General features: G+C 26.4%; 1 protein-coding gene and 2 pseudogenes across 3 annotated transcripts in view; all 3 read left to right on the forward strand.

Annotated features, from left to right (window-relative positions):
• Positions 1-12,479, forward strand: part of LOC145268234 (uncharacterized) — a 150,057-nt gene that overhangs the window by 56,836 nt on the left and 80,742 nt on the right. The window lies entirely within an intron of this gene.
• LOC145268561 (5S ribosomal RNA) lies at positions 9,405-9,521 on the forward strand (annotated as a pseudogene).
• LOC145268562 (5S ribosomal RNA) lies at positions 11,959-12,075 on the forward strand (annotated as a pseudogene).

Here is a 12,479-nt window from a genome sequence, read left to right on the forward strand (position 1 = left end):
TGTTCCAGCTTGTTTGACTTGTTGATCTAGTGGTCTCCATCAATTCGTTATTTTAATACTTCATTGTACCTATTTACTATGCCTCCCCACGGGACAGAGTTAGACACCAGGGTCGTTTTTTAACGTGGAGAAAAGGTACAAAAATAAAAATTGTCTCAGTAGTGAAGGATTTCTCCTCCACCGAAAGAGAACAAGAAATAGAAGTGCAGCATCTGAAGAACAGATACTACACTTTGATCTTGTCCCGAAGGCCAAGTAATACAGCATCTTATTCCAGTAGCTTCTTTCCAACAATTGCAAAATTATGGAATTTTGTTTCTACTGACTGTTTTCCTCCTACCTACAACCTTTTCAAGACTGAGGTCAATAGACATTTTCTGTTTTTGTGATAATCATCTTTTCTTCTTCTTTGTTTATTACATCAAGTGCCTTTATGTCTTGTCTTGAATGATTTTCCTTAAAAAATATGAACGTTTTTGTTTTTAAGCTATTATGTTTGAATGTAGATGAGAAAAATTGACTTTATTATATAAATTAACCAGCATTGCCAGGTGGATGCAGCCCCCTACCTTGTAAACAATTTAAGTACAGTTTTTGTTAGTGGTCAACCCCCAATCTTCTCGTATTAAGAACAGCTTTCAGACTAGGCACCCCTAGCCTCCCCATGTTAAGAACAGCTTCCAGAATAGACAACCCCAACCTCCTAAAGTTAAGAATGGTTTTCGGAAAAGACACCCCCCAACCTTGAAAACTACTTGTCTCTGCCAAATTTAAATAATATTTTCCTAATCAGCATAGTTGAAAACCTGTAAAAGTCGTCATGTTAAAGAAAATTGTGAAGGTGGAGCTAATGTAAAAGTTTACCCCCCAAAAAATAAAGTTAATATCTGTGCAGTGGTGAGAGTCGGTGTAGGGCTGAGTATTTCTTTTTTTGTATGTGTGGAAGGGGAAGTGAGGTGTATGCATTTTTAGCATAGGTAAGTGTAAGGTTACTAGTATTTAATTTTCTGCTTATGATTGGTTAATATGTTCATTTTTGTTAGTTTTTTTAGCATGATTGTCTGATGTAGAGAGCAACGCCATATAGTATAATTTCTGGAGCGTTCGTTTATTTATTGAAGAAGTGGATTCTAGAATATATGGAATGGCCGGTCTTAACCAATCAGAATGGGTGGATTTTGAGAAGGGAGAATTTATTATTTATGAATCAGGAAATGGAAAGGTTATTATGTTATCTGTATATATCTAATAATCAGTTAATGGCAGTGCAATCACAATATCATAGGAAAATTTAGAATTGGTCCTGGTGCCAACTGGTAGCAGCAGGAGCACTAAATATTGAGAGAGAAAAATAGGAACTTCTTCCTTTGAAGATGGTGCAATCGTGATGGTGTTGCTCCTAGGATGCAATGTTGCATTTTATTATAACGATTTAATGTGTCTAAAATTGTGTTCGGAAATGACATAAGATAGTGGCTAATAACCTAGATGTATTGGATTTGTATGTGGCATCTGTTGTTGCAGACCTATGATACTTTGATCCAGGCGGGAATTTCTGCAATCGTTTTATTGTATAGGAGATAATAATAATAATAATAATAATAATAATAATAATAATAAATTTGGTATCTTAAGTGTTAACATAATATTTGATATATCTATTTATCTATTTACCTATTTAAATATATAAGGTAGTAGTAGTTATAAAAATATGCTTATGGCAAGGAAGCTACACAGAAACAGTACTTCTATCATCCTCAGGCATATTGTAGAAATAAATGTAGGGATTGTTTTTTAATTTACTTATATATATATTTTTTTTTTTCCTAGTCACGTGGTAATTTGTTACAAGTTAAGTGACCGGACTTCTTTTTTTTTTTTTTTTTTTTTACATATATTAAACAGATTTATATATACAAACACATATATACATTATCAAACATTTATCCCAAACATTTCAAAATGTTCCGGCTGCACTCATAATTAATATTATTTATTTGAGGCTTCTTTGTTTTAATGTACAATGCTTCCAGTATTCTTAGCTTATTTACATTTCTCTCACTCTGCAATACTCTTGTATTTTCTACCATAATTCTTCGAAATTCCGAATGTTGGCAGCCATGTCCCTTCAAATGTAAATCTGATTAAGCCATTTATGGTGGCTTTTTGTTATGGTCTCTTGTTTCAATTACAATGGGAATCACCTTGAACTTCTATACATTTCAAGAGTCTAATTCCCATTTCAGATCTTGGTATTTATTTATTCTTTATTTAGTAAAATTATGCCAGGACTCATAAATTGCAAGCATTTTATGTGTTTTTTGTGTCCAAACATTTCAATTCGAGTCAAATACACCAGCAGTATATTGAATGATAGCTACTGCTCTGGTGTTGATGGCATATATTGTATTCCGACTGTGGAGATGCGACTTAATCTTCTGTTGTAATTGGCTGTGACCTGTTTTTTCATTTCCATGTTCTTAATCTTATCCATTTCCAGTATCCCCAAACATGCGTAGCCTCTCTCGCTTGCAACATTCTTTGTCGGATCTGTTGTTGGAAGTTTAAGGCCATCTGAGGGGACTATTTTGCCTCTTGTCATCCCAAGAATAGCATTTGGAGATGCGAAATTCCATCCTTATGTCATTATTAAACAATCTAATCATGTTCATCAAGGTATCAAGTTGGTTCTCATTCTTTCCAAAACCTTTGTCATACATAAATAGTAGAAGGTTGACTGTAGAAAGTTTCATAGCCTGCTTTCACGTTCTGTAAAAGAAATTTCAACAGGATCAAGCTGATGACAAAAAAGAAGAAAAAAAGAAGAGTTTTGACATTATTATTATTATTATTATTATTATTATTATTATTATTATTATTATTGTTATTATTATTATTATTATTATTATTATTGTTGTTATTATTGTTGTTATTATTATTATTGTTATTATTATTATTATTATTGTTATTATTGTTATTATTATTATTATTATTGTTGTTGTTGTTATTATTATTGTTATTATTATTATTGTTATTATTATTATTATTATTGTTATTGTTATTATTATTATTATTATTATTATTATTATTATTATTATGGTGATGGTGATGATGATGAAGAAGAAGAAGAAGTCTCCTTGGAAGATGCCTGTCTGTATTCTTATTTCAGTCAGATGTTGTCCTTCTGCTATCAATTCCAGCCTCCAAATTTTCATGTCATTCTTAATAATATTAATAATCTTGTAGGATATTTTGTACATTTTTAGGCATTCAATTATCCATGCTTGTGGGGTTGTGTCATAGGCCTTCTTCTAATCGATCCATGTCATGGCTATGTTCTTTTTCTCTGCGTTTTGCATCTTTCAAGATATTTTGGTCTATCTATAGCAAGTCGTGTGTCCCTCTTTTTCCTTTCCGGCATCCTTTTTGTTCTTTGAGCAGTAGAATGTCTGTTCACTCAGTTGTGCAGTTAAAATTTTCCACATGGTGAGTAAGCAGATTATTGGCCTGTAATTGCTTGGTGTCATCCATTTTACAGCATCTTTTTATATTAACATAGTTCTTCCTTTGGTCATCCATTCCTGTACTTCTGTTTTGTAGATACATCTTTTCAGATTTTGCACCAGTCTATCATTTAGTGCCATTAATGTTTTGAACCAACTCCACCTCTTTCGATAACATTTGCAAATAAATTTGCATTATCGCAATCGCCACTTACCATTGATTTCTCACTGGCAGTGGCCATTGATCTCCACTAAAATTTGAGTGGCAATAAGCCTCCCTAACATCCCAGTTCTCTTGGCATTTGTCCAACGGATGTCTGGTCAGTGCTCTCTCCTCAGTCTTTCCATCCTCCTTGACCCTTCTCGACTATTTGACATCAATATTTTGGGGGGAGGCTGGTGATGGAGCAATGGGAGGGGATAGAGAACTTGTAGATATGCAACTTCAATATTCTTGGTTCCATGTAACGCTTCTTCATGTCTGCAGCAGTTTGTCTGGCCCGCATCTGTGGCTCATGTGTATTCAAGGGTTTTCCTTAATATTTCATCTGTTTTTATTATTATTATTATTATTATTATTATTATTATTATTATTTCATGTATCCACATAAAATGTTATAAGGAGGTATAATATTTTATGTATCGATTTTCAGTACATCAAGTAAAGGTCAGGCAAACATCAAAAGACATATTTAGTTCCTGACTATTTATTCACTGAGGAAGCCTTCTTATCAAACCCAGTATGTTGTATATCATGAAAATGTACATTCTTGAGATGGATAGAAACAATAAGGCAGAAAAGATGGCAAAAATGGCTTCATCTAATAATAATATTCCAAATTATATTATTTCTAATTCTTCTAATTCAAATTAACATAAAAGAAATAATAGTTCAAAATAATAATGGCTGACAATATTTAATAAGAGCCCAGAAAATATCACTATCAATTCTTTATATAGTAAAAATCTACTTTCAGAGATTTTGTGTTCTAGAATCTTCTTGCTAAAGTATGATTCTTTTTCTTTGAAGTTTGTGTAAACCACTAAGTTATTGAGCAAAATATCCACTTGAACTTATAACCAGTCTTTCCAGGGTCTTGGACAAATTATCTTGAAAGGTCAAATGTGAGTTTTTCATGGAAAAGATGACATTAAAGGCTAACATGACCATTGCTTATCTGATCAATTTAATTATATATAACCAGTGTTTCAGTGTGTATGTGTGTGTGTGTGTGTGTGTATATATATATATATATATATATATAATATATATATATATATATATATATATATATTACTACCTGCCTCATGGTCAGGTCACTGCCAACTAAATTGGTTCCCCACCAGACTTGTTTGGTGAGGAGGGCGGCTAGTCTCCCTGAAGGATTAAAAACAAGACCTTCCAAAGGGCGAATGAACCCTTTTTCGGGGTCAACGGCCAACTAGCACCGTGTATATTTCTGTGTATGTATATATGTGTTGGGGTGAAGAGGGCTCCCGTAAGCCGTGGTGAAGGCGACCTTTCTAGAAGAAGCAAATGTCTGATTTAAAAAACCATATAGCGGGAAACCAGTACTCGCATTAAGTTGGTCTGCAGTTTAATTTGTTGCTGGCTATCTTGCTCTTGCTTGTTGCTCGATCTCAACATTTTGAACTGAGAGAGAGAGACTTAGCTGTCGTACAAAGCTAAGATTCTGTAACATCATCTTTGTATAGATACTCCCTCAGGTATTTGGGCTCATGGACTAAGTATCTGAGGGAGTGGCACTCGTCTGACAAGACGTTGCAATCATCATATATAATATATATATACCTCAGATTTGCTTGCTTGAGCGTTTATATAATCCATCTGGTTTGTGACTTCCGGTTTCAAAAAATTTCTCTGCTTACCTAGTTCATGGTCGCCCTCCCTTAAGTCTGATATTAAAAGCCACTGCTGCTATTCAAAGCATACACAAGGTCAACAATATTTTTTTTGTTTTAACTTATTTTAACGTGTTTTCCTTACAAATAAATGTAATTTAATCTTGTTGATTTTAAAAATATGATTTAAATATAAATATACAATCTATCTATCTATCTATCTATCTATCTATCTATCTATCTGTCTGTCTGTTTGTCTGTCTACCTATTATATAATTATAAAACTCAAATCGTCTTGCTTGTTTACCTATTTCATGGCCACCCTGTCTTAAGTTCAATATTAAAAGCCACTGCTGCTATTCAAAGCATACACAAGGTCGACAATATTGTTTTGTTTTAACTTATTTTAACGTGTTTTCCTTACAAATAAATGTAATTTAATCCTGTTGAATTTAAAAAAAAACTGATTTAAATATACAATATACAACTATAACCATATTTATAACCATATTTATTGCTTTTAGTAGCGCTCCTGTGGATTCTGATGGTTTATTTTTTTCCATGCCTTACTTTAAAAATATTTTCTCTTCAAGGAGGGAGGAGGTAGAAACTTGGTTTTAGTAGTGCTTTTAGTAGGGTCACTTTAATTTTAATTAGTGCTTGCAGTAGTGCTCTGGAGGCTTCCTGGGTTTTATTTTTTCACTTATCACTTAAAAAAAAAGTTTTCTCAAGACAATAAAAGACAATGTAATCTCAAAATCATTTTTTATTTTGAACATTTTTCATCTTACCCTTTAAAAGTCAATAAATATATGTATATCATATACGTATAATGAAATAAAAATATAAATAAAATATATGTATATATATCTGTATATATCTATAATATAAAGCTGTGTGTGTGTGTGTGTGTGTGTGTGTGTGTGTGTGTGTGTGTGTGTGTGTGTGTGTGTGTGTGTGTGTGTCTCGAATAGGCTCCTATATGGTTGACTATTTTAAAAAACTGATTACATATAATGATAGAAGATGTATCGAGACACAGGAATGGGTATGTTTGATCTAGCAGAACGGTGGTTCATTAAAATTGTGGGGTTTGCGTTCACGCCTGGTCCACAAAGTATGGAAATAAAAAATTTAAAGATTAAAAAAAACCTTTAAAAGTGTTTTTATGTACATAAGAATAAGTATGTTTTAACTTAAATAGGGATGGTATAATAAAATTGTGGGGGTCTGCATTCGCACCTGGCCTCCATAGAATAGAAATAGGCACAAACCTTAATAAAGACTTTACATATCTATCTGCGTAAGTATACTTTGATAATTATGTTTCAGTTTGAAGAAATATGGTATAATAAAATTATGGGGTGTTCGTTCACGCCTGACCTCCATAGAATGGAAATATGTCACAAAGTTTAACAAGGTTTTTTAATATAGATCCACAGAATATTGTGATAAGTGTTTCAGTGTGAACAGGTATGGTATAATAAATTATGGGGTTTATCTATTTTATTTTTACTTTCATCATATTTTGCTTTGGTTTTGATACCCTCAAATTCGAAGCTATTTCTTTACAGCCCTTCCTTTTCATAACCTATCATACTTTAATAAATCAGAGTCCATTTTCTGTAGGCTGTTTTTGAACCCAGTCAACGACGGGTACTTTTGCTAGTATAATATATATAATGTAATAAAAAATATATTATATTAATAAATTGATATATATAAATATATATATGTGTGTGTGTGTGAGAGAGAGAGAGAGAGAGAGAGAGAGAGAATGCGTGTATATGCATGAGGACACTTCTCGATCTATATTATTCAACAAATTTTTTATCTATAGACATGAAATTTGTTATATAGAGTATTCAGACATGTGGAAAACTTTTTAATCGTTTTTCATCCGAGCAAAGTGTTGCTAAGGTGTCAAAATTGAAAAATTGTTATATAGAGGGTCATCAGATTCTTATTTGTTTGTTAGTTGTTTCATGAATGTGCACATATGAGTGATTCACATGACAGATTCCTTATGTTAAGAATAAGTAGGTTTGAAAACACTTTTTAGAGAACGTGTCAAGCTGGCTTAACCTGACTCACTATCTTTAGGTATTGGTTTCGATCTTAGCTCAGGTATTTTTTTTTTTTTTTTACTTACGAGTAATGAACTGCTTAGAAAAAACATAATACTCACATGCACATTTCTCAGTTTCTGTATGAATTAAAATATAATATTTATACATATTTTACAACCGGGCAACGTCGGGCGGCCTGCTAGTATGTATATAATGGTTGTATAGTTTTAGTTTCCTAGATGTACATCCACTGAAACGTCTGTGTTTATCAAAAGGTGTCCGATAAATACACAGTGTGTTATAGTAAGTTTATTTATAAATACACTATTGGCTACATATGTGCATACATCTGCATTGCCTCATTTCAGAGAGACTACCTCATCAGGTCAAATGACCTGATGAGGTAGTCATGTTGGACCATCAACCTCTTTTTCAGAGAAGAGAGATTCATTGTCTTTCTCTTCTCTGTCGTTATTTTCATTATTGGTGTTTGACTCAGCACTAATGTCCCATTCTTGAAAAAATTCACAACAAAACTTATCTGCTAATATTTTTCTTATTTTCCTGAGTATGCGCCCATGAACAAGATTTACTTTCGTAGCCGATTACATGCGAATACACTGAAAAAAAAAAAAAAAAAGAATTTAGTATTTAGAGTGAAAGGTTAGTTGCTTATATAATTTTAAGGTAAAATGATCCATCATTTCTGTCCCATTCTAGTTATTTAGGGCAGTTAATTAAATTTTTTACCACTGACTCTAAGTCCAACTGGCAAAGTCATAAAACCACACATATTTTATCCTTTGTATTACCACCTGGAATTATACTCAGTAGACAGGGGGAATGTTTTTCATGGGCTTTTAACAATGATATATTTTATATTAATTAATTTAACAATGATATATTTTATACTAATTAATTTAACAATGATATATTTTATATTAATTTATTTAACAATGATATATTTTATACTAATTAATTTAACAATGATATATTTTATATTAATTAATTTAACAATGATATATTTTATATTAATTAATTTAACAATGATATATTTTATATTAATTCATTTAACAATGATATATTTTATACTAATTAATTTAACAATGATATATTTTATACTAATTAATTTAACAATGATATATTTTATATTAATTAATTTAACAATGATATATTTTATATTAATTAATTTAACAATGATATATTTTATATTAATTTATTTAACAATGATATATTTTATACTAATTAATTTAACAATGATATATTTTATACTAATTAATTTAACAATGATATATTTTATACTAATTAATTTAACAATGATATATTTTATACTAATTAATTTAACAATGATATATTTTATATTAATTAATTTAACAATGATATCTTTTATACTAATTAATTTAACAATGATATATATTTATATTAATTTATTTAACAATGATATATTTTATACTAATTAATTTAACAATGATATATTTTATACTAATTAATTTAACAATGATATATTTTATATTAATTAATTTAACAATGATATATTTTATACTAATTAATTTAACAATGATATATTTTATATTAATTTATTTAACAATGATATCTTTTATACTAATTAATTTAACAATGATATATTTTATATTAATTAATTTAACAATGATATATTTTATACTAATTAATTTAACAATGATATATTTTATATTAATTAATTTAACAATGATATATTTTATAATAATTTATTTAACAATGATATCTTTTATACTAATTAATTTAACAATGATATATTTTATATTAATTAATTTAACAATGATATATTTTATAATAATTTATTTAACAATGATATCTTTTATACTAATTAATTTAACAATGATATATTTATATTAATTAATTTAACAATGATATCTTTTATAATAATTTATTTAACAATGATATCTTTTATACTAATTAATTTAACAATGATATGTTTTATATATTTTATATATACGGCATAATCACATTGACACACCGGTTCTCGTCAGATCACCGAAGTTAAGCAACGTGGAGCCTGGCTAGTACCAGATGGGTGACCATTTGAGAATTCTAGGCACTGTATGTGCTTTCCGCTTATCTTGGCATTGTTTCCAGTCGTCCTAAACCTCCTCTTGCCACTGGTATTCAACAATGTCGATACAGGAGAGGTGTGGTTGAAGATTGCGCAACTCTTGCCACAAAAATTTCCCACGCAGGCACCCTTACCGTGGGTATCCATAATCTGTCAAGACTGAAGGAAGCCAATATATTTTATATTAATAAATTTAACAGTGATATATTTTATTTTAATTAATTTAACAATAATATATTTTATAATGATTAATTTAACAATCATATATTTTATATTAATTAACAACGATATATTTTATAATAATTAATTTTACAATGATATATTTTATATTAATTAATTTAACAATGATATATTTTATCTTAATTAATTTTACAATGATATATTTTATATTAATTAATTTAACAATGATATATTTTATATTAATTAATTTTACAATGATATATTTTATACTAATTAATTTAACAATGATATATTTTATATTAATTAATTTAACAATGATATATTTTATATTAATTAATTTAACAATGATATATTTTATATTAATTAATTTAACAATGATATATTTTATACTAATTAATTTAACAATGATATATTTTATATTAATTAATTTAACAATGATATATTTTATACTAATTAATTTAACAATGATATATTTTATATTAATTAATTTAACAATGATATATTTTATACTAATTAATTTAAAAGTGATATATTTCATGCTAATTTATGTAACAATGATATATTGTATATTAATTATTTAACAATGATATATTTTATACTAATTAATTTAACAATGATATATGTTATACTAATTGATTTAACAATTATATATTTTATATTAATGAATATAACAATTATATATTTTATACTAATTAATTTAACAATGATATATTTTATATTAATTTAACAATGATATATTTTATACTCATTAATTTAACAGTGATTTATTTCATATTAATTAATTTAACGATGATATATTTTATATTAATTTATTTAACAATGATATATTTTATATTAATTAATTTAACAATGATATCTTTTATACTAATTAATTTAACAATGATATATATTTATATTAATTTATTTAAGAATGATATATTTTATACTAATTAATTTAACAATGATATATTTTATACTAATTAATTTAACAATGATATATTTTATATTAATTAATTTAACAATGATATATTTTATACTAATTAATTTAACAATGATATATTTTATACTAATTAATTTAACAATGATATATTTTATACTAATTAATTTAACAATGATATATTTTATACTAATTAATTTAACAATGATATATTTTATATTAATTAATTTAACAATGATATATTTTATATTAATTAATTTAACAATGATATATTTTATACTAATTAATTTAACAATGATATATTTTATATTAATTAATTTTACAATGATATATTTTATATTAATTAATTTAACAATGATATATTTTATACTAATTAATTTAACAATGATATATTTTATATTAATTAATTTAACAATGATATATTTTATATTAATTAATTTAACAATGATATATTTTATATTAATTAATTTAACAATGATATATTTTATATTAATTAATTTAACAATGATATATTTTATATTAATTAATTTAACAATGATATATTTTATATTAATTAATTTAACAATGATATATTTTATACTAATTAATTTAACAATGATATATTTTATATTAATTAATTTTACAATGATATATTTTATATTAATTAATTTAACAATGATATATTTTATACTAATTAATTTAACAATGATATATTTTATATTAATTAATTTAACAATGATATATTTTATATTAATTTATTTAACAATGATATCTTTTATACTAATTAATTTAACAATGATATATTTTATATTAATTAATTTAACAATGATATATTTTATACTAATTAATTTAACAATGATATATTTTATATTAATTAATTTAACAATGATATATTTTATAATAATTTATTTAACAATGATATCTTTTATACTAATTAATTTAACAATGATATATTTTATATTAATTAATTTAACAATGATATATTTTATAATAATTTATTTAACAATGATATCTTTTATACTAATTAATTTAACAATGATATATTTATATTAATTAATTTAACAATGATATATTTTATAATAATTTATTTAACAATGATATCTTTTATACTAATTAATTTAACAATGATATATTTTATAATAATTTATTTAACAATGATATCTTTTATACTAATTAATTTAACAATGATATCTTTTATACTAATTAATTTAACAATGATATATTTATATTAATTAATTTAACAATGATATATTTTATAATAATTTATTTAACAATGATATCTTTTATACTAATTAATTTAACAATGATATATTTTATACTAATTAATTTAACAATAATATGTTTTATATATTTTATATATACGGCATAATCACATTGACACACCGGTTCTCGTCAGATCACCGAAGTTAAGCAACGTGGAGCCTGGCTAGTACCAGATGGGTGACCATTTGAGAATTCTAGGCACTGTATGTGCTTTCCGCTTATCTTGGCATTGTTTCCAGTCGTCCTAAACCTCCTCTTGCCACTGGTATTCAACAATGTCGATACAGGAGAGGTGTGGTTGAAGATTGCGCAACTCTTGCCACAAAAATTTCCCACGCAGGCACCCTTACCGTGGGTATCCATAATCTGTCAAGACTGAAGGAAGCCAATATATTTTATATTAATAAATTTAACAGTGATATATTTTATTTTAATTAATTTAACAATAATATATTTTATAATGATTAATTTAACAATCATATATTTTATATTAATTAACAACGATATATTTTATAATAATTAATTTTACAATGATATATTTTATATTAATTAATTTAACAATGATATATTTTATCTTAATTAATTTTACAATGATATATTTTATATTAATTAAT

Source organism: Euprymna scolopes, chromosome 43 (genome assembly GCF_053919585.1).
Source record: "Euprymna scolopes isolate OS-2025 chromosome 43, ASM5391958v1, whole genome shotgun sequence".
In the NCBI taxonomy this organism is placed as follows: domain Eukaryota; kingdom Metazoa; phylum Mollusca; class Cephalopoda; order Sepiida; family Sepiolidae; genus Euprymna; species Euprymna scolopes.